The sequence below is a fragment of the Oryzias latipes genome, chromosome 13, assembly GCF_053564925.1.
Source record: "Oryzias latipes strain Hd-rR chromosome 13, Olatipes_Hd-rR_3.1".
Lineage (NCBI taxonomy): Eukaryota > Metazoa > Chordata > Actinopteri > Beloniformes > Adrianichthyidae > Oryzias > Oryzias latipes.
The window spans coordinates 33,999,792-34,027,594 of NC_136249.1; the positions used below are offsets into that span (position 1 = coordinate 33,999,792).

At 40.1% G+C, this 27,803-nt stretch overlaps 1 long non-coding RNA gene and 3 other non-coding genes across 5 annotated transcripts in view; all 4 read left to right on the forward strand.

Moving 5' to 3' along the window:
* The window catches only part of LOC105358209 (uncharacterized), a 67,398-nt gene that overhangs the window by 15,515 nt on the left and 24,080 nt on the right, over positions 1-27,803 (forward strand). The window contains exons 5-12 of one of the 2 annotated variants that reach the window (XR_013647185.1): positions 3,583-3,655; positions 3,751-3,827; positions 3,979-4,095; positions 4,203-4,275; positions 6,786-6,835; positions 7,419-7,541; positions 24,641-24,713; positions 24,809-25,272. This is a non-coding gene — a long non-coding RNA (uncharacterized LOC105358209). Of the gene's footprint in view, positions 1-3,582; positions 3,656-3,750; positions 4,276-6,785; positions 6,836-7,418; positions 7,542-15,704; positions 17,348-24,640; positions 24,714-24,808; positions 25,273-27,803 lie in introns of those variants that run through there. The other variant, XR_013647186.1, reaches the window with a different exon arrangement.
* On the forward strand, positions 6,158-6,348 carry LOC111948527 (U2 spliceosomal RNA). Its single transcript, XR_002874540.1, has one exon. It is a non-coding gene; the product is annotated as a U2 spliceosomal RNA (small nuclear RNA).
* LOC111948517 (U1 spliceosomal RNA) lies at positions 9,139-9,302 on the forward strand. The gene has a single exon (XR_002874531.1). It is a non-coding gene; the product is annotated as a U1 spliceosomal RNA (small nuclear RNA).
* LOC111948534 (U2 spliceosomal RNA) lies at positions 27,216-27,406 on the forward strand. Its single transcript, XR_002874547.1, has one exon. It is a non-coding gene; the product is annotated as a U2 spliceosomal RNA (small nuclear RNA).

Sequence of the window (27,803 nt, forward strand, 5' to 3'; positions counted from 1 at the left end):
CACAACAACACAAAACCAAATAAAAGAAAACCCCTAACCATAACATCTAGGTCCCAAAACATCACAGCTCTGGAGAGGATCTGCATGGATGAATGGACCAAACCTGTTGAAGAACTTCAGGAGACCTTTGACCTTTGTCATGGAAACATTACAAAGTATTGAGTTGAACTTTAGTTATTGACCAAATCCTTATTTTGTGCCCAGTTTTAAAAATAAAGAATTTCAAAAAGAGATTTACTGGATTCTGTCTTTACATTCCGTCTCTCAGTTGAAGTGTTTTTGTGGTAAACATTACAGACGAGAAGAACTAATAGCAGGACACCCCCCAAACAGATCAAGGGGGAAGATCCACGAGTACAAACGCTGTCGCCTGCAGCTCTTAAGATTGTTTTTCTGTCTGCTGCTTGGTACCAAGTGACACGTGGACCGGTAATGGACCGCGGCACTGGACTTTCGTCAGGTCGCTCCACCACCTCAGCCTGTCTGTATTGGAGTGTAGGATGAGGTAGTCTCCACCTACAAATACCTGGATCTGCAGCTGGACAACAAGTTGGACAGGTGTATAAGCAGACTCTATTGTTGGTGCGAGTCTGGACTCTGGAGACAATGGTGGAGGCAAGACCTAAGTTCAGCCTCAGAGCAGTGATGAGCAGCATGAACCACCCTCTGTCCGTACTCCATGGATGAGGTGTGGAGGAGCAACAAAAGCTTTGGGTCAAACGCTGATTCAGCAAAAGCTGTAGGTCAAATGCTGAGTCAGCAAAATCTCTGGGCTTGTTCAGCTGTTGCAGGTTTTCCTTCTGGGACCAAAGCTCAGTGTTTCATCCTCCCAGTAATGACTAAAGCAGAAGGAAAACGTTTTCTAGAAGCCTCCAAACGTTTTGGGATCTTCTCAAAGGACTGATGGGAGGTTTCAGGTCTTCCTCCCCCCAAACCAACCCAGAAACGGCCCGTTTTGAAAACAATCAGTCTTCTGGACGGATCTGAGATGAAATGAGGAGGAACTCCTTGAACCCCCCCCCCCACACACACACACACACACACAGCAGCGGGAGGCCCTTTGCCGAGTCCGCGCTTCCCTCTTCGGCTAAATTCGGGTTTCCTCGTTCGTGTCTGTCGCTGTTCGTGCGCCTCGTGAATGTGTGACGTTTCACCTGCGTTGCTTTGATGGGGCTGACCCCGCCCACAATAAGAGCAGTAACCATAGCAACAGAAGAACCGATAGATCACGCAAAAACTTCAGCTTCAGTTCCCCCCACCTGATCCAAAACTCAAGTTAGATTTTTCTTTAGGATTTTTAACTGAAACTGCAAAAGCAATGACCGGACTGTAGTCTCTAAAAGTTTTTCCGTCGTTGGTTATTAGATGAACGGCTGTGTTTGGTAGTTTGGGGTCGTCTTCAGATTTGGGGACATTTGGGTTTAAAATAACTTCAGAAGTACCAGTAACATTGGTTTAAAACCACACATTGATCACAGCCCACTTTCTTTTAGAGCCCTATACCAATTCTGGTCATGTCAAAGTTTGTCACAAATTAAAATCTAAGAAGACCAATAACTCAATCCAAAATGTAATGTAAAGTAATCCAAAAGTAAATGTAAAGTACTTCCAATCGTTATAGTTCTGTTCATTTTAAACACCTGACTTAACAAATCATCTCAACTGTTCTTAAAAACGGCTAATGAAGGTGACCAACAGACAGTCGGGTTGGAACAGAAAACAATTACCAGTAGAACATATTTCAATTCCAGTCATGAGTCGATGCATCAGTTACAGCTACCAACCAAAGTACAGAGAGAAAAATGTTTGGTAGTGCTGAGCAAAAGTTTCTGCAGCTCAGAAATAAACCCAGAGTCAGTTCCAATAGATTAGAGTGACTGGTTCAAATCTAAACAATTAGCTTCCACTCAACCTCAGACGGTTTCACTTTAATGGAGGAGTTGAGAAAAAACATAAACATGTAAAATAACATTTTCTGTACTTAACTTAGAAATGATTCCTACAAATGTTGTTTAAAGTCAAACAATGGTCATTCATAGCCGTTCATAGTAATGCAACCACAGGGGGGCAAAAATCAATGCTTTCATGTGCCGGTCCCAAGTCCGGGTAAATGCAGAGGGTTTTTTCTGACATCAAAGCAACGCCAAATCCAATCTGTCAACCGCCAACAGAACTTTCCCATCGAATCACATGACTCAGATTCACCTTTTAAAAGCAGAGCTTTGGCTCCAGTGTTGACGTTCTTTGAATTCACTTGAGTCGGCTAATCAGCAACAGCAGCTGGTCAGGGAGAGTTGGAAAACAGGCGGGATTGTGGCTCTGGAGGACCAGGGGTGGCCAGCCCTGGTTGAGGCAACTAACACAGTTCTGAAGCAGAGAACAGCAGCTTTCTGTTGATATGGAACACTTTACAGTAGTAAAAACACCAAAACCAGCTGCCTTCAACCAAGAAAAGCAGCTTTGCTGTTTTACTAACGTTAGGCGTTGCATTTTCTAAAGTAACGTGTTGCACTTACTAACTGTAGCAGGAGGAATGTCACTTTGTAAATTGATTCCACTTGTGTGCACCAGCTGCTCACCTGCAGTCGGCTTATAAAGCTCCTCTGCAGGACTCAGTGCACGGCCAGAAACTGATTATCTTGCAATGCCACCATCAGCATCAACTTCCAGGTTGGACCGGCTGAGCGCAGTCTCAGGCTGCTCAGCGCGGGGATTAATTCTATGATTGCAGCCTCAGACGCTGATCAGAGCGATGTCTTTAGGCCCTAACAGGAGCCGGGTAGGTTCAGTGCTCTCCCTCAAGTTTTGCTGCTTTTTGGCCATCCCTAACCTGAGAACGTGTTGATTATGTCACAGGCTGTTTTGTGTATCGTCAGATCGGGTCGTTTATCAAATTTGGCCAAAGTCGTCAGAAAAGTCCTTTGTATGGCAGGTAAATTGTTTCCTGTTCAACCACAGAACGAAAAAATATGTTTGTTAAACATAGTTGAAAAGAAACACAAACAGCTAATGACAAAGTACAGGAAACAATTTATCGGCGACTTTTCTGAAGACTTTAGCCAAATTTGACAAACGACAAGATGTGAAAACACGACGTACCTAACGACACTAGCAACGGTATCTAAGGATTTTCCTGATGATGTAGAAAGACGACATGGAGAAACAATAATAACAAAGATAAATGCAAAGTTTTTATCACAAAACAAACACAAAGTAATAATCAAAGAAGCATGGGCACGCAGAAAATATTGCTTAGTAGTATATAGAAATGAACCAATGTTCAATAAACCCGTTCAGCATACATAGATGGTGGACGCAAAAACACATTTACATAGTTTTGGCACAAACGGAACCTCATAGGAGAAGACTGGGTTGTTGAAAATGAAAAAGCATTTTGGCTGATTGATTTTTATTTATGATCCAATTGATGCAGTTACATTGTGAAAAGGAAAAAACCTTTCCGTTGTAGACTTTTATTTTGAAATATGAGACACAAATCCTTCCATAGGACTTTGTGTAAAATAGATGATGTATTTCTAGCAGGTGGAGTTACATCTGTAATCACTGTCGTACTCTTTTTAGATCAGAAAAAGCCCGCCCTCTGCCTCCACACTGCACTCCTACCAGAGTTCCACCGAGCAATGCTGCTCCTCAGGTACACCTGATGACGGACATGTGGCCCTGTGTGGTGATGGGTTTTTCTGAAATGTCATTTTTAAATATTTCATGTGGTGCTTCTGTGCATGACAGAGTGTTCGAGCTGGAATCATGTGTGGCAGCACTTTGTGGAAACCCTCCAGGCTGTTGCTTCCTCTGAGACCTTCCTAGTAAGCCACAGCCACACCGTTGACCATCAATTCTTGACAAACAGGAGGACTTATGTGTTTGGAATTAGTGTGCATCTTTCTCTTCATTGGTACCAAATGTTAAACTTGATCAATGTCCTAATTGATTGTTTACTGAGAGGTTTTTATTTAGTCCAGCTGGATCTTTTACCTCCTCTATTGCCACCTGGAGGAGCTGGAAGGTTTCCTGCAGCCCGAGTGTTGACCTCTGCACGATGCTTCAGCTGCTCCCCTTGACGAGCAGATCCAGGTCACGAGAAGATCCTCTGCTAGATCTTTTAGATCCTCTTCAGCGTGACACTCGTGGACCTGTCACCAAACCTTCACCATGGTGTTCCCATCTGTTCTGTCCTGCAGAAGTCTTAACAGCGAGTCATCAAAGGATTCTTTTCAAAACCATTCAGATACTGTTTAGCCCCCTCACTCACAGGTAAGAACACCTGGAAACATGGCTTAAAGGGCCTCGCTGAGCTGGGACAGAACTGCACAATCCCATGCAGGCCAGCGGGCCATTGTGCTGCCCTCTTTGTTTCTGGCTGCCTCTGTATCATGGTGCAAAACACAGAACCTGCAAACTAAATAACTAAAAACTAAATTTAAAAATGAAATGATTTTAGGATGCAGCTGTTTTCAACTGCATTTTTGCACAATTAAAAATGGTTAAAAGCAAAGTAATAAACATTTTTCCAACAAATAAAAATTGAAATGTTTTTGAAGATGTTTGACCCGGATGTTTTCAAAGAGGTTGAACTTCTGGGAAAAAAGCTGCTGTTTGTTGGACAGAATAACAAATGTTTGAACTTTTGACAAATACAAACACTAAAAAACGGCGTCAGGTAAAACAACCAAACTTCATAGAGCAGAAAAGCAGATCCTCATCCATTTATGCATAAATATCAACAGAGAACCCAGTTCTAAACCATAAACTGATGGAACAAACATGAACAACTCTGGAACAGAGGACCAACACATTGAAACATAAAAAGGTTTAAATGGGGTGAAAAGGCTTTTTCAGGGGGCAAACATTTTCTCTTGTTTAAAAAAAAAAGTTCAGCTACCTGTTTGTTTACAATGGTAGTCATCAAAAAAAAAATCATACAATAGTAAAACGTTCAATTCGCCTGCATGTATTTCCACGTGGTTCTTCAAGCAGCTCCTTATAAAGTCTTCTACATGGAAATAGTTTTATGTAAGTATAGTTTTAGTAATTATAGGTAATAATTTGTTACTCTAGAAACGTGTTTAGAGAGCTAAAGTGTGACGCAGCTAATTTGTTTTTTATATATATATTTTCAGACTGATTAAAAAGGTTAAAATCCTTGATGAAAAGGGTTAAAATCAACTGTTTTAAATAAAAATGTTTTAGCCGAAATCTAGTTTTTGAGACAAAAATACCAGCAGGACATAAAGCAACACTTTTCCAAACTTGAATAGTAATTTTTTGTTAACTGGTAATAGATGAAGCTGGCACCTGTAAGGGCACTTCTCTGCAGTCTGCGCATGTGCGGCTTAATACGCTCGTCTTTTCGAGTCGCGTGGATTTTAACTTTTCGCAGATGTCGACACGGTTAAATGGGTAAAGTACGTCTGTTTTCTTCCAAGCTTTCTTCTAACGTTTCTATTTTGGTGTAAAGCGTATTAATTATGTGAATAAATAAATATGAGATGTTTATAGATTTAACGACGTACAGACGTCTACTAATGGTACTATTTGCTGGTTATTTTGTCAAGTTAAAAGTTATTGTCGAGCTTTGAGTTGTCCTCAACAGTCACACACATTTAAAATTGTAGGTTTTTGTCTTTAAAACAACCCACTTAAATTGGTCTTTTGCGGGTGGATTTCAGACTGACCAGAAAAGAGGCTGTATTTCCACTTGTTTTCGATAGAGGGCGCTGTGGGCTTTACATTTGTTAGGTGTCAGGTCACATCAAAATGACATTATTTTAGTAGCAAGCATCGATTTAATGTTGTTAATTACACAGAAGAGATGCTGTTGATGTGGGAGTCAAATACACGATATGAATATTTATAAAGACGTTCTTAAAATGGTTGTTTTATGTTGATGTTGCTGCTCGTCTTCCAATAGGACTAGATCATACCACGTGTCCCGGAAGTAACACGGAGGCTTCTTTATCGTCTTCAGTTTTTCCAAATTTTCATGATTTTCATTTATCTATTCATGTTATACGATTGATGTTATTCATTGCCATGAGTTATAGAAAGATGGAGTGTTTTTATTTGGTCACTTTAGAACCTTGAGGTAGATTTGTAGAAAGCAGAATCAGGTTCTTTCCTTTGAGTTGTGGTCGGTATCGCTTCTCGGCCTTTTGGCTAAGATCAAGTGTAGTATCTGTTCTTATCAGTTTAATATCTGATACGTCCCCTACCCGGGGACCATATATTAAATTGATTTTTGGAACAGGGAGATGGAATAGGGGCTTGCTCCGTCCACTCCACGCATCGACCTGGTATTGCAGTATCTCCAGGAACGGTGCACCCCCTTCTCTCTGTGAATGATAAATTCTTAAATCTGAAGCATCAATTTCTAAGAAGATTCTTTGGTTAAGAGATGTCATTATGATATGCTGGAAACAATATATTAGGTTTCACACAGAAATCATGACTATTTATGTGTGTCAGCGTCTTGACCACCAGTGTTATTGTATGTTTGCGAGATTTAAATGAACACATCCCAGGTGTTCTTCCCATCTTCCCAATAATATCCTGTTGTGTTCTTATAGAATGCTTGAGATTGTGTTCTTTGATGATTTAAAAGTTATAAATTCAGTTCGGTTGCATTATTGGACAATTCAATAGGAAAAGAACTTTCCTATTACATTACAGTGTGTGTGTGGCAGACTTTGATGACATGTTTGAAGATTGCTGACCAAATGGAGAATGCACTCCCTTGTGATTTTCCTTTTCTTCGTCTTTTTTAGGGCACTCGAGCATTGGTGGTTCAGGGGAACAATTCTGGCCTGCCACGCAGGTTCGATTCCCAGCCTTTGCAATGAAGCCTTTTTCTCTTTTCCTCTCAACCCTAAAACGCTCTCAAAAAGTCAAATTTCCATTTTACAAGATGATCAGATAAATTGTCATGCAATTATTACAGAATGACAGAATTCTAATAGAAATCTCAGCATGAAGCCGAGTTGTCTCTGGTGTGATTGGTTCGCGTGTCCAGCTGCTAACAGAAAGATAGGAGCTCAACCAGAGAAGATCTGTTCTAAAATCCTCTCTTCCTTGGATCTGCATTACTTTCTTTTATTCACAGGATTCTTTCAAGCCAATAATTGTATGTTTTTAAGATTTAAGAAGTTCCTAATTATTGTATGAAAAATAAATGCCTCAAAAATATTTATGGGGACCATTATGTTAATAAAGAGCAATTAAATCTAATGAAGTAGCAACTATTACAATTTAACAAAATGGTGAGGAATAGTAAGGAATTTCAGAACTGCAGTAATTTACACACATCAGAAAAAGTAAGATGCAATCTTTTGAAAACATCTTGCATTTAAAAATGATCAAACTGAATTTGTAATTTAATCTTGTTTGTTTTTCTTCCTCAGATGTTTTAAAAACCCAAGCTTGAGAGTGAAACATCTGATCACTGTCCAGAGGAATCAACGGCCATCCTGATGATGCTGCGCGGTGTGAGTCTGCTGCCATCCATCTAAATTCATCTTTACCTGGTGAGTGTTTTTTAAAAGATTCATTTCTCAGAAAAAAGGTTGCTAAGCTGCACTAAACAAAGCTCTGCTTCTCTGAGGATTCAGTGAAACAGAGATTTAAATGTGAACATGCTGCATGTAGGGCTGGGCCATATAGAATTTATTATATAACAATATAGTTTTTCATATCAGGCGATAACGATTTAATCCAAATGACTATTTGTTAAATGTGAACACTCTGCTCATAAGAGAAATGTGTAATCATCAACAGGTTTAGATGTAAATATTTATTTCATATCATACTTTAAACATAACGGATGCACTGAAGGAACACAATGCAAATGCCTTTTTTAAAAATAACTAAGAAAAAGGCATCTGTATTACAAACTAACATACATTTTCGTTAATCTTTTAACATGGTACCTTTTATCTACAGTGTTTACATTGTTTTGACTACAGTAACTCTTCAAGTGTTGATGAAATTAACGTAATTCCAGTGAAGAAATGCAGCCTGGTGCTGATATGGAGCACTGAACAGCAGTGAAGTGATTATGAGCGGATTCTGCAGCGCAGGAAAATAATTCTGATACCTGCTATGCAATGATGTCCAGTGCTTTACAAGTGCTGCATATCGGTACAAAGTGGATAATTACTAACCTACTTTTTAAGCTGTTTTTTCTTTCACAGAAAAATATTTTTCAGCTTTGTTTGACTTTGTTTCAGACACACTGCAGGCGTTTGTAGATCTAACTTATGATTATACATCCAAAGTAATGATATGTTAAAATAGTGAACATGCTAATAAAATCAGTCTGAAACTGATCCAGTATTTGCACAGGAACACTACATTTTCATGGTGTTATTGTTCGGTCAAACTTGACTAAAAATGAGTTTGATGTCCAGTTTTTACTTCACTGTATAAATTGTAGTTGTCCACTAGAGGGCGCCAACGTGGCTGTTTTTCCTTATTCACAGATCTGCCAAACCAAATGTGCAGATCCGTGAAAGTTCATATATTGTGATGATCGCTGAGGGAATATGGCGAAAGGATAAATATTTAGGCAACACACCAGACTTTAGATGTTGGAAAAACTTGGTTTTGTTTTGAGCTGTGATGATAAAACTGTTTACATTTGTAGTTCACATTCCAGACCAGTAGGGGGCAGCAGCAGAACTTTGCTGTTCCAGTCAGCAGGACACAAAAGAAGAGGAAGTTGTTTAGTGTTAGCAGAGAAGAACGTCTGTTTTGTATGTTTTCATTGATTTTAGTAGTATTTGTGTTGTTTTTATGACTCAAACAGTCTGGTTTTTTTCCAAGTCCCCCATTTTCTGTTTTTTAACTCTCTGAAAATCGCCTAAATGAGAACAAATGAATGGAACTTTGTGGTCATCAGTTAGCTTTCATAGTTCAGACACAGCAGTGCATCATGGGAATCGTTATTCCAATGATCGATCAGTGTTAAAGATGTGTTTGTGTACAGATGTGTTTGTGTAGCACAGTGTTGAATGTGAGTCATGCAGTGTGTGGTTGTTTGTGTGAGTGTGTGAAGTGTGTAATGACCTTAAAGCTGCACAGTGTGTGTGTGAAAGTGGTGTGTGGGTGTGACATGAACAACTCATACTTACCTGGCAGGGGAGATACCATGATCATGAAGGTGGTTCACCCAAGGTGAGTCTCAGCCATTGCACTGAGGCTGTGCTGACCTTTGCGAATTCCCCAAATGTGGGAATCTCGACTGCATAATTTCTGGTAGTGGGGGACTGCGTTCGCGCTCTCCCCTGATCATGTGTCCAAAGTAAAACTATACATTAAAATGTTGCTGTGACTGCATGAGTGACTGGTATGAACTCTGACTTTAGCATCCTGTTGAGAAAAGTCATGAGTTAGATTCATGCAGTTATTGAGTCTTATAAAGAATTTGACCTTGAATTAGTGCTATGTTACAGATTGATGTCATTGCAATGTATTTTCTTGGTTTAGTATCAGGTGATAACTAAGGTATATCAAGGTATAATTCAATTAACTGCATTTGTCAAACCTGAAATCTCTGTGGCTCCTAAGAGAAATGTGTAATCATCAGCAGGTTGTTTTAGTATGGAAGCATTTCTCTAGCAGAATTAAAAATAATTCAATACCATGAATGCTTTTGCATTTTCAAAATGAACCTGTATTTCTTAACTCAAAATGAAAATTAAAAATTAGTCAGGTTTTTCTTCAACACCGCTCATCCTGCCACTTAACCAAAATGATAAAGATGATATTTGGCATTTCATTTTCAAAAAGTTCTATAGAAAATGTGTAGCAAAATTCAATTTGGAATGTCTAATTTAATAATTAAAATGGATTAACAGAAATGCTTTTCATTTTCAAAATGTAACTGCATCAAATGACTCAAAAACAAAATAAAATGCAATCATCCAAAATGCTTTTTCATTTTCTACTTAAAAACACTTATTCTGTGACATAATTACAGCGACAATGCTAAGAGGGGATTGCATTTTCACCTTTTTTGTGCAGAGATTTTGTGACATTTCTTTCCCATGAGGAGCCATTGCTGACAGCAGGAAATGGGAGGATCTTTTCGTTGTTATGAAATGCCCTTTTATGGTCACCGGTGTGCTGGACACCTCTCAAATGATTCATTAGAACAGGGGTCGGGAACCCATGGCTCGCGAGCCATATATGGCTCTTTGATGGTCACATGTGGCTCGCAGACAAATCTTTAATTGTACTATTTTTTTTTTCATTAGACCAGTCCTTCTCGGGCGCGATGCAATGCCAGAGGCGCGGAGTAGTAGCGGTGATTGGAGAGAGAAATCGGCGTCAGCGCTATCAGTTACTTTTATCTATTATTTCACAGAGTTTGTACCAGCCGGAAACCTGTGAATTGCTGTGCCTAAAACTGCGCGCTCCCGTCTCTGAGAAAGAGCGCGCAGTTGCGGGGACGGGATGTGTGAGGGAGAAAGCAGAGGGTGGGGGTGGGGGGACCGGCAGCAGGTGAATCGCGCAGGGATTGTAAAAACGTAAAACCCGCTGCCTGTCACTCACTGCAGCGTGTGAGTGTGTGTTTAACTCCGCGTCTGCATGTGAGCAGTCTTTCTCACATCTACAGAACATTCAGACCTACGATCACGTTTAAAGTCTCAACGCCTGCATGAAGCAGAAACTCACCACGTATCAACCAGACTAGACCATCAGCAAAACTACCACGAGAAATACTCATCATTTATTAGCAACAGCATAACAACGTTATTCAAAAGAATCCACAGACTTATTGTACTTTAAAAATGTTGAAATTACATCAAATGCACACATTCACTTGTATATTTAGTTTTAAACATATTGTCGCGGACTGAGTTTAACTTGGCTGTTGGGCCGCGTTAATATGTATGAGGTTCCATTTGTGCCAAAAATCTGTTTTTGTGTCCACTGTCTATGTCTTTGGTCGTCTCACTTTGTCGTCAGGACTTAGCAACCGTTGCTACTGTCGATAGCTCCGGTCGTTAGCTACTGTCGATAGCTACGGTGTTTGCTACTGTCGATAGCTACTGTCGTTAGCTACGGTGTTTGCTACTGTCGTTAGCTACGACGTTTCCCCGTGTTTTGTCGTTAGATGTTCTCGTTTTTCAAATTTTGCCAAAGTCGTCAGAAAAGTCCTTTGTACGGCCGGTAAATTTTTTCCTGTACTACCACGGAACGAAAAAGAAATGTTTATCAAAGCAGACGTCAGGGTTAACCATGACAACACGTTTTTAAGATGAACTTTATTTTGATATTCCCTCAAACGCGTATTGCCAGAAAGGGTGGGGGTGGGGGGGGGGGCATGCATACAACGCTTGAAACGAAAACAAAGTGGCGCATTACCGCCACCACCTGGTCTGGAGGCGAACTACTTCTATTTAACGCGGAGAATGACACATAATAAATATGAACATTTTACGAAGACTAATTATGAATGTGCTGTGTTCTGATCATGAAAAACGTGGTTGATTTATTAATAATAAAATTACAAACACATTGGTGTTGATTTAATGTATTTGTTCAGAAATAAACCCTCAAGTCATTAGTCCATGGCAATATTTATTTTTTTGCCGCTGAACGATTTACGGGGGCCTTGCAAGGAGGCCTTTAAAATATCTTTGATGAGTTACCTTCTCAAATTTTTGTGGGTCGAGTCACTAATTATGAATATAACAGTCGAAAACTGACTGGTTTTTGAGCTTTTCTTTTTAATCTATTTATGTGACCATGAGATGGCGCACTCGGGACCACATAAGGCTCTTATTAGCCCGTCTGATCCTCGTTTATCCATCAGATTTGTAACAACATATTTTATAAAGATCAGTCATTTTTCAAAATAATTTGAAATAACAGTTTCATCACAAGATTAAATTAAAGCCATACTCTAAATAACTTTAAACGGGAACGTGAAACCGTTGTACGCTGCACCCCCCTTTCTGGCAGTGCGCGTTTGCAGGATTGTCAATAAAGGTTTTTTTTTTTTTTAAAGTGTTTTGTTCCGTGATAATACGGGAAACAATTTATCGACCGTACAAAAGACTTCTCTGACGACCTTTGCAAAATTTGAAATACAGCAAGATCTAAGGACACGACATGGTGAAAGAACGCAGCAAACGACACTAGCAACGGTTGCTAAGGATCTTCCTGACGACACGTGAAACGACGTAGCAGACGACACTAGCAACGGTTGCTAAGGATCTTCCTGACGCCGTAGTTAGACGACATGGGATAAGGACAATGACAAAGATAAAGTTTAAGGATAAAGCAAGCATATACATCACAAAGTTAATACAAAGTAATAATCAAAGAATCATGGACATGCAGAAGATATTGCTTAGTAATACATAGACATGAACCAATGTAAAATGAACTCGTTCAATAGACATAGACAATGAGCCCAAAGCATAGACAGTGGACGCAAAAACACGATCAGTAGACATAGACAATGGACCAAAGACATAACAGTAGACGCAAAAACACATTTTGATATTTTTGGCACAAATGGAACCTCATAAATATGAGGTTCCATATTTATAAATATGAATATGAGGTTCCATTTGTGCCAAAAATATCAAAATGTGTTTTTGCGTCTACTGTTATGTCTTTGGTCCATTGTCTATGTCTACTGATCGTGTTTTTGCGTCCACTGTCTATGCTTTGGGCTCATTGTCTATGTCTATTGAACGAGTTCATTTTACATTGGTTCATGTCTATGTATTACTAAGCAATATCTTCTGCATGCCCATGATTCTTTGATTATTACTTTGTACTAACTTTGTGATGTATATGCTTGCTTTATCCTTAAACTTTATCTTTGTCATTGTCCTTATCCCATGTCGTCTAACTACGGCGTCAGGAAGATCCTTAGCAACCGTTGCTAGTGTCGTTTGCTACGTCGTCTCACCATGTCGTCAGGAAGATCCTTAGCAACCGTTGCTAGTGTCGTCTGCTACGTCGTTTCACGTGTCGTCAGGAAGATCCTTAGCAACCGTTGCTAGTGTCGTTTGCTACGTTCTTTCACCATGTCGTGTCCTTAGATCTTGCTGTATTTCAAATTTTGCAAAGGTCGTCAGAGAAGTCTTTTGTACGGTCGATAAATTGTTTCCCGTATTATCACGGAACAAAACACTTTAAAAAAAAAAAACCTTTATTGACAATCCTGCAAACTCGCACTGCCAGAAAGGGGGGGGGGGGGTGCAACGTACAACGGTTTCACGTTCCCGTTTAAAGTTATTTAGAGTATGGCTTTAATTTAATCTTGTGATGAAACTATTATTTCAAATTATTTTGAAAAATGACTGATCTTTATAAAATATGTTGTTACAAATCTGATGGATAAACGAGGATCAGACGGGCTAATAAGAGCCTTATGTGGTCCCGAGTGCGCCATCTCATGGTCACATAAATAGATTTAAAAGAAAAGCTCAAAAACCAGTCAGTTTTCGACTGTTATATTCATAATTAGTGACTCGACCCACTAAAATTTGAGAAGGTAACTCATCAAAGATATTTTAAAGGCCTCCTTGCAAGGCCCCCGTAAATCGTTCAGCAGCAAAAAAATAAATATTGCCATGGACTAATGACTTGAGGGTTTATTTCTGAACAAATACATTAAATCAACACCAATGTGTTTGTAATTTTATTAATAATAAATCAACCACGTTTTTCATGATCAGAACACAGCACATTCATAAATAGTCTTCGTAAAATGTTCATATTTATTATGTGTCATTCTCCGCGTTAAATAGAAGTAGTTCGCCTCCAGATCAGGTGGTGGCGGTAATGCGCCACTTTGTTTTCGTTTCAAGCGTTGTATGCATGCCCCCCCCCCCCCCCCTTTCTGGCAATACGCGTTTGAGGGAATATCAAAATAAAGTTCATCTTAAAAACGTGTTGTCATGGTTAACCCTGACGTCTGCTTTGATATACATTTCTTTTTCGTTCCGTGGTAGTACAGGAAAAAATTTACCGGCCTTACAAAGGACTTTTCTGACGACTTTGGCAAAATTTGAAAAACGAGAACATCTAACGACAAAACACGGGGAAACGTTGTAGCTAACGACAGTAGCAAACACCGTAGCTAACGACAGTAGCTATCGACAGCAGCTAACGACCGGAGCTATCGACAGTAGCTAACGACAGTAGCAAACACCGTAGCTATCGACAGTAGCTATCGACAGTAGCTAACGACCGGAGCTATCGACAGTAGCAACGCTTGCTAAGCTTGCTAAGTCCTGACGACAAAGTGAGACGACCAAAGACATAGACAGTGGACACAAAAACAGATTTTTGGCACAAATGGAACCTCATACGTTAAAAGTTCTGGAGTTCAACGAACGCATCAAGCAGAGATCTGATTGGCTCTCAGTTCTGTCGCTCAGCCTGTTGTTAGGTAGTTTGGACCAATGGGGTTCAGCTATGGGCCGAATAAGGGAAATGGGAGGGCTGACGCGGGAGCAGGGGAATATAAAGTTGGTAGAAGCGCTCTCGTCTCAGCGGGAGAGATTCAGGAGTTGCTGAATTAATTGTTGGGCGTTTGTTGCGGTCTGCACTAACCAGAATAAAGAACCTTAAAAGAGGTTGAGTCTCCGTGCCTCAGTGTGGGAAAGGGACACTACATAAATGTATGGCTCTTTCGAAATTACATTTAAAAATATGTGGCGTTTATGGCTCTCTCTGCAAAAAAGGTTCCCGACCCCTGCATTAGACTCATCTGTGGTTGAATGCCTGTTGAGTAGAATTTGTAGTCTTAAGTTTGGCTTTTCTCCTGTGTCACTATGACTGGGGTGAACTCAGTTTTGTAACATGGGCTTGAATTTGTTAGGAAAATATCTTTTTTTGTGTGCAAATTATCATATCTTGTTTGCAATCAGTGACAGACCCTTACAGGTGTATTTTGTAGTCTAGTATTTCACAGAAAATGATGATTCTGAAAGGACACTAAAGGTTTTCTGAAAAATGTAGTGGGGTGTACTCATTTATGCTGAGCACTGTATATAGTTTGGAAGATGATCTTCACCAATTTGCCAAAATAATGCTGATGGCGTGTGCTGGTTTTTGATGACCGAACGACCGTATTCGTGCTTCAACTGCTAACCGCCAGAAGGTTGTAAAACTTTCTGGAAAATACCTTTTGAAGTTTACCTTTCACATCCCAGTCATCCACTTCCTCCAAGGTGACATCAGATGTTTCTTGACATGATATTTCTGAATAGAACCTTTCTGAGAAAATTGATGGCTTGATGCTTCCATGAGTGAGGGCAAGAGCGATCATTTGCCCAAGAAGCCAGAGCTGAAAGACAAATGTGTGAAGAAAAAAGTATGAATTGAAATGTTCCAAAGGTCATGGTAGCGAGACGGCTGCCAACAGACCGTCAGCAGGAAAGTCATCTTTGTTGTAGCAGGACAATAGACACAAAAAACAACTCAAAAGTAATGGCTGATTTTAATTATTTAATTTTCAATAAATTTTAATTTATTGTTACTTTTGAATGTTTCAAGTCATTTCAGTGAGCATTGTGGACTTTCTTTCTTCAACTGAGGGCTACCAACAATTTTGTCCTCCACTGTAGTAATTGATGGTTCACTAAGAAAACATTCTGTTCACCTGGTGTTTTGAAGAGGCTCACTCCACTCTCATCCAGTCCAGCTGGACCTTTCAGCTCCTCTATCGCCTCCTGGATGAGCTGGAAGGTTTCCTGTGGTCCTAGAGTTCCCCTCAAGCACCACGTCCGCGTCTGACAAGGACCTCAAGTAGGAAAGTAAATGTTTTATTACGTTAAATTTGGTAGAAAAGTTCAATTGTGAAACATTACCAATGTGCAAATCAAACACACTCTTAGCTTTTGGGTCGTTTATGGCCACAACACTTACTTGTTCCTTTTCTGAGATGTATTTTCAGAACCTCTTCCTCTGCATGCTGGTGATGTGGGTCAGCGGTGTGTTCAACCATCTCCTCACAGAGCGGTTTGCTTTCTGTGTATCTCCCTCTCCTTCATGCTAAATGTCTCTGGCCTGTCCTTTTGTGCTGCATACTGCCAGTAGAGTTCCCTCATCTCCTGGAAGGTGTGGTCTTCCAATCCTTTCTGGCCATGGATGCTCCTGTCAATGTTGGCCTCAAGGAGAATGGAGACTTGATTTTTGGGTAAAATAGAGCTAAAGGGCTGGACAAATAAAGTAAGAAATTGCTCTACATTCTACTGGCAGCTATTAAGAAAACAAAAATCAGAAAATGGCTTAAACCTGAACAACCAACGACTGGCTTGACGGTACACAAAGAATAAATACAAATTTAACTGATGTTTTTTACACTACTTGGTCTAAATGGACAGAATAAGTAAAGCCTATAAGATGAGACTTTATGTAAAGTGTCACTGAAATGGTCATATATGTTTTGAACAATTCCTGCTCTTTCACATGTTTTTCTATTTTCCTTAAAGACTGAGAAAGCAAGATCATTGTAGTCTATCAATGTACAATTTTTCATGTGCTTTTTCAATAAAAAAAGGATTAAAAGCAGATTTTTAAAAAGAGCAACAATCAGACAAATGTGCACGGATCAAAGGAAAGATGTGAAGGAATCCAGAGGCTTGTGGTGTAAAGTTGGCGTTCAGTACAGTGACAGCTTTTGGGAAGAAACTGTCTCTAGGTCCCAAAACATCACAGCTCTGGAGAGGATCTGCATGGATGAATGGACCAAACCTGCTGAAGAACTTCAGGAGACCTTTGACCTTTGTCATGGAAACATTACAAAGTATTGAGGTGAACTTTAGTTATTGACCAAATCCTTATTTTGTGCCCAGTTTTAAAAATAAAGAATTTCAAAAAGGGATTTTCTGGATTCTGTCTTTACATTCCGTCTCTCAGTTGAAGTGTTTTTGTGGTAAACATTACAGACGAGAAGAACTAATAGCAGGACACCCCCCAAACAGATCAAGAGGAAGATCCACGAGTACAAACGCTGTCGCCTGCAGCTCTTAAGATTTTTTCTGTCTGCTGCTTGGTACCAAGTGGCACGTGGACCGGTAATGGACCGCGGCACTGGACTTTCGTCAGGTCGCTCCACCACCTCAGCCTGTCTGTATTGGAGTGTAGGATGAGGTAGTCTCCACCTACAAATACCTGGATCTGCAGCTGGACAACAAGTTGGACAGGTGTATAAAAAGGGTCAGAGCAGGATGTATTTCATGAGGAGACTGGATAGCTTCAACATCTGCTCTAAGCTTCTACACATCTTCTACCAGTCAGTCATCTCCATCATCCTCTCATATGCTATAGTGTGTTGGATAGGCAGAGCAAAGAAAAATGATCTGAAGAGGCGAAGCAGACTATAGTTGGTGCGAGTCTGGACTCTGGAGACGATGGTGGAGGCAAGACCTAAGTCCAGCCTGAGAGCAGTGATGAGCAGCATGAACCACCCTCTGTCCGTACTCCATGGATGAGGTGTGGAGGAGCAACAAAAGCTTTGGGTCAAATGCTGATTCAGCAAAATCTCTGGGCTTGTTCAGCTGCTGCAGGTTTTCCTTCTGGGACCAAAGCTCAGTGTTTCATCCTCCCAGTAATGACTAAAGCAGACGGAAAACGTTTTCTAGAGGCCTCCAAACGTTTTGGGATCTTCTCAAAGGACTGATGGGAGGTTTCAGGTCCTCCTCCTCCCCAAACCAACCCAGAAACGGCCCATTTTGAAAACATTCAGCCTTTGGACGGATCTGAGATGAATTGAGGAGGAATTCCTCCCGCACTGGACCCCCCCACACAGCAGCGGGAGGCCCTTTGCCGAGTCCGCGCTTCCCTCTTCGGCTAAATTCGGGTTCCCTCGTTCGTGTCTGTCGCTGTTTGCGCGCCTCGTGAATGTGTGACGTTTCACCTGCGTTGCTTTGATGGGGCTGACCCCGCCCACAATAAGAGCAGTAACCATAGCAACAGGAGAACCAAAAGATCACGCAAAAACACCTGACCCGCCGCTTGTCCTAAAGTGGGCGGAGTCAAAACACTCCCGCGGTCATTATTTCTCCACGTAAAGAAAAGCTTCAGTCTGTAGTAAACGTCAATGCAAACACTCATCGCTGCTCCCTGTCACGTGACTGCCTCTTTGCGGGAAAAACGTTTTTTTTTTTATCATTACCTCATCCCACACACGAAACAAAGACGTCATTCTTGTGACGATCTCACAGATTATGTAATTTGACGTCAAATTTGAAGTCATTTCACGTCAATTGACGTCATTGGAAGTCATTGCTAAGGTCCTTTTATAGACCCCAGGAATCAAAGGATAGTCCATCTGACAGAAGCAGAGCCCAACTTTATTGCAAGTGGACACTCAAAGCCGAGACTTCTCAGAGTGACGATAAACCAGTAGAAAGGTTAAAAAAACTTAAGAAAGAACATCAATTTCAAATGGATTCAGCAGACAGGTGTGAAGAAGAAATGCAGAAAGTTTCTACAAACACCACAAGCCCCAAAGAGGAAATCTCTCCTCCATCCAAACCGCGGAGACTACAAGAGATGATCCTGGAAAATAAACGGCTGAAATTTGAGATTAGTGGGTTGAGACAAGAAAACTGTCTTTTGAAAGAAGAAGTGCAGAACCTTCATAAGGAGGCGGCCCAGGAGGAACTTCTGGAAATCAATGACAGAATGGCCTCTGAGCTGCAGACTTTACAGCAGCAAACTGCAGCTCTCAAAAGGGATTTTAAGGAACTGAAAACGGCGCCTCAGAAATTGGATGAAATGAGACAAAATTATCCCTTAATGTTGGAAGAAATCTATCGTTTAGAAGACCTCAAACGTGAATTGCAAAAGGAGATTTCAATCCTGCAAAACCAATCAGGAAACGTTAGAAGCGTGACGCCTCTGTACGAAGACCAAACGTGCCGGCTGAATTTACTGAGAAAGGAAGCAGAGAGCCTTCAACAAACTAAGAAAGCTTTAACCGATTCACTTCAACATCTCAAAGATCTGGATTCTGAATGTGACCTGATCCAAGCAGAAACACAGCAAATTGAGGAAAGAAATGCAGAACTCTCCCTGGAAGTTAAACATCTGCAGGAGGAAATCCAAGGCTTTGGTGACCTCCAGGACCTCCAGGAGAAACTCTGTGCTGTGAAGGAGGCATACCGAAATACAAAGAAAAACAGCTTCTTCTTTAAAGACAAAAAGAAAGAACTCAGGTCTGAGCTCCACCATTTACAGCAGCAAAATACAGTTATTGAGCAGCAGATTGAAAAACTGGACAAAAACATGGAAAAAAATGAGAAAATCAAGAAAAATTACGGCAAACTGTTAAAAAAGAAGCTCCTCTATAAGGAGCAAAAAGAAAGTCTTGAAGGTCAGATCTCAGATTTGAGAGTTCAGGAAGATGATGCGAAACAGCTTCTCATTCTGTATGACCAAGAGACGGCAAAGGCAGATTTACTGCAAGAGGAAATGAGGAGACTCCAAGAAAAAAAGGCAGATTTGATTTACTCTCTTCAAAGTCTAAGAAATCTGGAAAGTGACTTCAACAACATCAAAGCAGAAAATGAGAGATCAAAGAAAACCAATGCAGATCTCTTCTTGGAAGTTACACAACTGCAGGAGGAAATTCAAGACTTTGACAAAGTGCAAGAGGAACCTTCTACTCCAAAGAACGGACCAATCATTCTGCCTTCAGTGTCCATAAACAATTCAGATGATGAAATAGTGTCTGAACCCACAGAAAAAACAGTCCCCCCCGAAGATCTCAGATCTTGTGCAAAATCCTCTCATTCTTCCTTTATAGAGGATCATGAGAACGATAGCCTTGATGGATACATGGGCACTTCAGACCAAGAAGAAGACTGGAATCCCAATGACGGAACTGAAGATCCCAGATCTTCTGGAAACTCCCCCCATTCTTCCTTTATAGTGGATTATGAGAACGATAGATTTGATGAATACATGGGCACTTCAGACCAAGAAGAAGACTGGAATCCCAATGACAGAACTGAAAATCCCAGATCTTCTGTAAACTCCCCCCATTCTTCCTTTATAGTGGATCATGAGAGCAATAGCCTTGATGGATACATGGGCACTTCAGACCAAGAAGAAGACTGGAATCCCAATGACGGAACTGAAGATCCCAGATCTTCTGGAAACTCCCCCCATTCTTCCTTTATAGTGGACCATGAGAGCAATAGCCTTGATGGATACATGGGCACTTCAGACCAAGAAGAAGACTGGAATCCCAATGATGAAACTGAAGGTCCCAGATCTTCTGGAAACTCCCCCCATTCTTCCTTTATAGTGGATCATGAGAGCAATAGCCTTGATGGATACATGGGCACTTCAGACCAAGAAGAAGACTGGAATCCCAATGATGAAACTGAAGATCCCAGATCTGTAAACTCCCCCCATTCCACCTTTCAAGAGGATCATGAGAACAATGGCCTTGATGAATACATGGGCACTTCAGCCCAAGACGAACATTGGGAACCCAATGGAAGAAGACTGTCCAAAGAACAGATTGAGGCTTTTGAAAATCCAGCTTGTTCTTCCTTTGAGAAGATAGATGAGAACGTAGGTTGCTGCGACTTTCAAGAGGCCGTAGACAATAAAGAGGAGACCGAACCGAGGAAAGAAACAGCATCCATGGAAGTTAAGCACGAGGTTCTCGGTTTAAAAGAAGACTTTAAGGTCACTTCAGATGATGAAGATGAGACCAAAGCTGAAAAGGAAGAGGTAGCCATCAAAGATACCAACATTTTTACATTCCAGGGCCTTTGGGCTCCAAAGAGAGGATCTTCCCTTCTTGCTCCAATATCCAACACGGCCACCAAAAAAACCAAACGAAAGAAGGAAAAAGTATCCAAGAAAAAGAACAAGACTTCTTAGAAGCTTCTTATTCTTTGTCTGAGACAGAGGTTTACAGATTAAATGAACAGGCCCAGGATAAAATTATTTGATATTTAATTTTTGTAATGACTTATAGTTATTTATATCTGTCTGTTAAGGTTTATTTATTCATCTCTGTATACATGTCTAGGGTTAGGGTTATGTGGGCAAACACAGGTGGGGCCCACATCTTCTGCCCCCTTTTTAACCATCTGAGGCCCACTTGGCCTTGCAAGCTGAGTTGTGTGTTTGATAAATGTAGTTTGAACATTTTTTAGTTAGTTAGTTTTAATCACCCTACAGACAGAAATGCAGACTTTTTTGTGTTGTTCATACACAAAGTTGTAATCCCTTTCTTATTCTCCTTCTCTTTCCTGAAACTGTTTTTGTATGCTCTGTAGGAGTATATTTCTTTAGCTTTAGAAATTTATTATTTATAATTTATTATTTATTTATTTATTCTATTTTACTATTACTATTTTATTACTATTACTATTTTACTATTTTACTACTAATTTTTTTATTTTATGTTATTTAATTTATTTTGTTGTGAATTTTGAAAGTAAAGAAAGAAACTGGTCTATAGTTAGTGAACATTTGGTCAGAAACTAAAAAAAACGGGCGGCACGCTGATGTGTTGGTCAACTGTTTCCTCACATTCTCGTGCTTGTGTGGGTTTTCTCTGAGAGCTTCAGTTCCCCCCACCTGATCCAAAATTAAAGTTAGATTTTCTTTAAGAAATTCACTAAAACTGCAAAAGCTATGATTGGTCTGTAGTCTCTAAACACAGGTGTCAAACTCCAGGCTTTGAGGGCCGGTGTCCTACATGTTTCCAACCACCCTGCTACTGTAGCTTGTTATCGGAAAAAAACTCCTGATCCAGGCAGTCAGCTGCAGAAAAGTCAGAGTTTCTGAAAAACCAGCCCTCAAGGCTGAAATCTGACACCCCTACTCTAAAAGCTTTCACGTTGTTGGTTATTAGATGAACGGCTGTATTTGGTAGTTAGTAAACATTTGTTCAGAAACTAAAAAAACGGGCGGCACGCTGATGTGTTGGTCAACTGTTTCCTCACATTCTCGTGCTTGTGTGGGTTTTCTCTGAGAGCTTCAGTTCCCCCCACCTGATCCAAAACTCAAGTTAGATTTTCTATAAGAAATTCACTAAAACTGCAAAAGCTATGATTGGTCTGTAGTCTTTAAACACAGGTGTCAAACTCCAGGCTTTGAGGGCCGGTGTCCTACATGTTTCCAACCACCCTGCTACTGTAGCTTGTTATCGGAAAAAAACTCCTGATCCAGGCAGTCAGCTGCAGAAAAGGCAGAGTTTCTGAAAAACCAGCCCTCAAGGCTGAAATCTGACACCCCTACTCTAAAAGCTTTCACGTTGTTGGTTATTAGATGAACGGCTGTATTTGGTAGTTAGTAAACATTTGGTCAGAAACTAAAAAAAACGGGCGGCACGCTGATGTGTTGGTCAACTGTTTCCTCACATTCTCGTGCTTGTGTGGGTTTTCTCTGAGAGCTTCAGTTCCCCCCACCTGATCCAAAACTCAAGTTAGATTTTTCTTTAGGATTCTTAAATGAAACTGCAAAAGCAATGACCGGACTGTAGTGTCTAAAAGCTTTTCCGTCGTTGGTTATTAGATGAACGGCTGTATTTGGTAGTTTGTGGTCGTCTTCAGATTTGGGGACAGTTTACAATAATTTCAGAAGTACCAGTAACATTGTTTTTAAACCACACATTGATCACAGCCCACTTTCTTTTAGAGCCCTATACCAATTCTGGTCATGTCAGAGTGTGTCACAAATTAAAATCTAAGAAGACCAATAACTCAATCCAAAATGTAATGTAAAGTAATCCAAAAGTAAATGTAAAGTACTTCCAATCGTTATAGTTCTGTTCATTTTAAACACCTGACTTAACAAATCATCTCAACTGTTCTTAAAAACGGCTAATGAAGGTGACCAACAGACAGTCGGGTTGGAATAGAAAACAATTACCAGTAGAACATATTTCAATTCCAGTCATGAGTCGATGCATCAGTTATAAGCTACCAACCAAAGTACAGACAGAAAAATGTTTGGTAGTGCTGAGCCAAAGTTTCTGCAGCTCAGAAATAAATCCAGAGTCAGTTCCAATAGATTAGAGTGACTGGTTCAAATCTAAACAATTAGCTTCCACTCAACCTCAGACGGTTTCACTTTAATGGAGGAGTTGAGAAAAAACATAAACATGTAAAATAACATTTTCTGTACTTAACTTAGAAATGATTCCTACAAATGTTGTTTAAAGTCAAACAATGGTCATTCATAGCCGTTCATAGTAATGCAACCACAGGGGGGCACAATTCAGTGCTTTCATGTGCCGGTCCCAAGTCCGGGTAAATGCAGAGGGTTTTTTCTGACATCAAAGCAACGCCAAATCCAATCTGTCAACCGCCAACAGAACTTTCCCATCGAATCACATGACTCAGATTCACCTCTTAAAAGCAAAGCTTTGGCTCCAGTGTTGACGTTCTTTGAATTCACTTGAGTCGGCTAATCAGCAACAGCAGCTGGTCAGGGAGAGTTGGAAAACAGGCGGGATTGTGGCTCTGGAGGACCAGGGGTGGCCAGCCCTGGTTGAGGCAACTAACACAGTTCTGAAGCAGAGAACAGTAGCTTTCTGTTGATATTGAACACTTTACAGTAGTAAAAACACCAAAACCAGCTGCCTTCAACCAAGAAAAGAAGCTTTGCTGTTTTACTAACGTTAGGCGTTGCATTTTCTAAAGTAACGTGTTGCACTTACTAACTGTATCAGGAGAAATGTCACTTTGTAAATTGATTCCACTTGTGTGCACCAGCTGCTCACCTGCAGTCGGCTTATAAAGCTCCTCTGCAGGACTCAGTGCACGGCCAGAGAGCACTGAACCTACCCGGCTCCCGTTAGCCGGGTAGGTTCAGTGCTCTCCCTCAAGTTTTCCTGCTTTTTGGCCATCCCTAACCTGAGAACGTGTTGATTATATCACAGTTTTTTTTTGTGTATCGTCAGATCGGATTGTCATCAAATTTGGCCAAAGTCGTCAGAAAAGTCCTTTGTATGGCAGGTAAATTGTTTCCTGTTCAACCACAGAACGAAAAAATATGTTTGTTAAACATAGTTGAAAAGAAACACAAACAGCTAATGACAAAGTACAGGAAACAATTTATCGGCCGTACAAAGGACTTTTCTGAAGACTTTAGCCAAATTTGACAAACGACAAGATGTGAAAACACGACGTACCTAACGACACTAGCAACGGTATCTAAGGATTTTCCTGATGATGTAGAAAGACGACATGGAAAAACAATAATAACAAATATAAATGCAAAGTTTTTATCACAAAACAAACACAAAGTAATAATCAAAGAAGCATGGGCACGCAGAAGATATTGCTTAGTAGTATATAGAAATGAACCAATGTTCAATAAACCCGTTCAGCATACATAGATGGTGGACGCAAAAACACATTTACATAGTTTTGGCACAAACGGAACCTCATAGGAGAAGACTGGGTTGTTGAAAATGAAAAAGCATTTTGGCTGATTGATTTTTATTTATGATCCAATTGATGCAGTTACATTGTGAAAAGGAAAAAGCCTTTCCATTGTAGACTTTTATTTTGAAATATGAGACACAAATCCTTCCATAGGACTTTGTCTAAAATAGATGATGTATTTCTAGCAGGTGGAGTTACATCTGTAATCACTGCAGTTCTCTTTTTAGATCAGAAAAAGCCCGCCCTCTGCCTCCACACTGCGCTCCTGCCAGAGTGCCACCGAGCAATGCTGCTCCTCAGGTACACCTGATGACGGACATGTGGCCCTGTGTGGTGATGGGTTTTTCTGAAATGTCATTTTTAAATATTTCATGTGGTGCTTCTGTGCATGACAGAGTGTTCGAGCTGGAATCATGTGTGGCAGCACTTTGTGGAAACCCTCCAGGCTGTTGCTTCCTCTGAGACCTTCCTAGTAAGCCACAGCCACACCGTTGACCATCAATTCTTGACAAACAGGAGGACTTATGTGTTTGGAATCAGTGTGTGTGTTTCTCTTCATTGGTACCAAATGTTAAACTTTGATCAATGTCCTAATTGATTGTTTACTGAGAGGTTTTTATTTAGTCCAGCTGGATCTTTTACCTCCTCTATTGCCACCTGGAGGAGCTGGAAGGTTTCCTGCAGCCCGAGTGTTGACCTCTGCACGATGCTTCAGCTGCTCCCCTTGACGAGCAGATCCAGGTCACGAGAAGATCCTCTGCTAGATCCTTTAGATCCTCTTCAGCGTGACACTCGTGGACCTGTCACCAAACCTTCACCATGGTGTTCCCATCTGTTCTGTCCTGCAGAAGTCTTAACAGTGAGTCATCAAAGGATTCTTTTCAAAACCATTCAGATACTGTTTAGCCCCCTCACTCACAGGTAAGAACACCTGGAAACATGGCTTAAAGGGCCTCGCTGAGCTGGGACAGAACTGCACAATCCCATGCAGGCCAGCGGGCCATTGTGCTGCCCTCTTTGTTTCTGGCTGCCTTTGGATCATGGTGCAAAACACAGAACCTGCAAACCAAATAACTAAAAACTAAATTTAAAAATGAAATGATTTTAGGATGCAGCTGTTTTCAACTGCATTTTTGCACAATTAAAAATGGTTAAAAGCAAAGTAATAAACATTTTTCCAACAAATAAAAATTGAAATGTTTTTGAAGATGTTTGAACTGGATGTTTTCAAAGAGGTTGAACTTCTGGGAAATAAGCTGCTGTTTGTTGGACAGAATAACAAATGTTTGAACTTTTGACAAATACAAACACTAAAAAACGGCGTCAGGTAAAACAACCAAACTTCATAGAGCAGAAAAGCAGATCCTCATCCATTTATGCATAAATATCAACAGAGAACCCAGTTCTAAACCATAAACTGATGGAACAAACATGAACAACTCTGGAACAGAGGACCAACACATTGAAACATAAAAAGGTTTAAATGGGGTGAAAAGGCTTTTTCAGGGGGCAAACATTTTCTCTTGTTTAAAAAAAAAAGTTCAGCTACCTGTTTGTTTACAATGGTAGTCATCAAAAAAAAATCATAAAATAGTAAAACGTTCAATTCGCCTGCATGTATTTCCACGTGGTTCTTCAAGCAGCTCCTTATAAAGTCTTCTACATGGAAATAGTTTTATGTAAGTATAGTTTTAGTAATTATAGGTAATAATTTGTTACTCTAGAAACGTGTTTAGAGAGCTAAAGTGTGACGCAGCTAATTTGTTTTTTATATATATATTTTCAGACTGATTAAAAAGGTTAAAATCCTTGATGAAAAGGGTTAAAATCAACTGTTTTAAATAAAAATGTTTTAGCCGAAATCTAGTTTTTGAGACAAAAATACCAGCAGGACATAAAGCAACACTTTTCCAAACTTGAATAGTAATTTTTTGTTAACTGGTAATAGATGAAGCTGGCACCTGTAAGGGCACTTCTCTGCAGTCTGCGCATGTGCGGCTTAATACGCTCGTCTTTTCGAGTCGCGTGGATTTTAACTTTTCGCAGATGTCGACACGGTTAAATGGGTAAAGTACGTCTGTTTTCTTCCAAGCTTTCTTCTAACGTTTCTATTTTGGTGTAAAGCGTATTAATTATGTGAATAAATAAATATGAGATGTTTATAGATTTAACGACGTACAGACGTCTACTAATGGTACTATTTGCTGGTTATTTTGTCAAGTTAAAAGTTATTGTCGAGCTTTGAGTTGTCCTCAACAGTCACACACATTTAAAATTGTAGGTTTTTGTCTTTAAAACAACCCACTTAAATTGGTCTTTTGCGGGTGGATTTCAGACTGACCAGAAAAGAGGCTGTATTTCCACTTGTTTTCGATAGAGGGCGCTGTGGGCTTTACATTTGTTAGGTGTCAGGTCACATCAAAATGACATTATTTTAGTAGCAAGCATCGATTTAATGTTGTTAATTACACAGAAGAGATTCTGTTGATGTGGGAGTCAAATACATGATATGAATATTTATAAAGACGTTCTTAAAATGGTTGTTTTATGTTGATGTTGCTGCTCGTCTTCCAATAGGACTAGATCATACCACATGTCCCGGAAGTAACACGGAGGCTTCTTTATCGTCTTTAGTTTTTCCAAATTTTCATGATTTTCATTTATCTATTCCTGTTATACGATTGATGTTATTCATTGCCATGAGTTATAGAAAGATGGAGTGTTTTTATTTAGTCACTTTAGAACCTTGAGGTAGATTTGTAGAAAGCAGAATCAGGTTCTTTCCTTTGAGTTGTGGTCGGTATCGCTTCTCGGCCTTTTGGCTAAGATCAAGTGTAGTATCTGTTCTTATCAGTTTAATATCTGATACGTCCCCTACCAGGGGACCATATATTAAATTGATTTTTGGAACAGGGAGATGGAATAGGGGCTTGCTCCGTCCACTCCACGCATCGACCTGGTATTGCAGTATCTCTAGGAACGGTGCACCCCCCTTCTCTCTGTGAATGATAAATTCTTAAATTTGAAGTATCAATGTCTAAGAAGATTCTCTGGTTAAGAGTTTTCATTATGATATACTGGAATCAATATATTAGGTTTCACACAGAAATTATAATTATCTATGTGTGTCAGCGTCTTGAGCACCAGTGTTATTGTATGTTTGCTAGATTTAAATGAACACATCCCAGGTGTTCTTCCTTCTTCCCAATAATATCCTGTTGTGTTCTTATAGAATGCTTGAGATTGTGTTCTTTGATGATTTAAAAGTTATAAATTCAGTTCGGTTGCATTATTGGACAATTCAATAGGAAAAGAACTTTCCTATTACATTACAGTGTGTGTGTGGCAGACTTTGATGACATGTTTGAAGATTGCTGACCAAATGGAGAA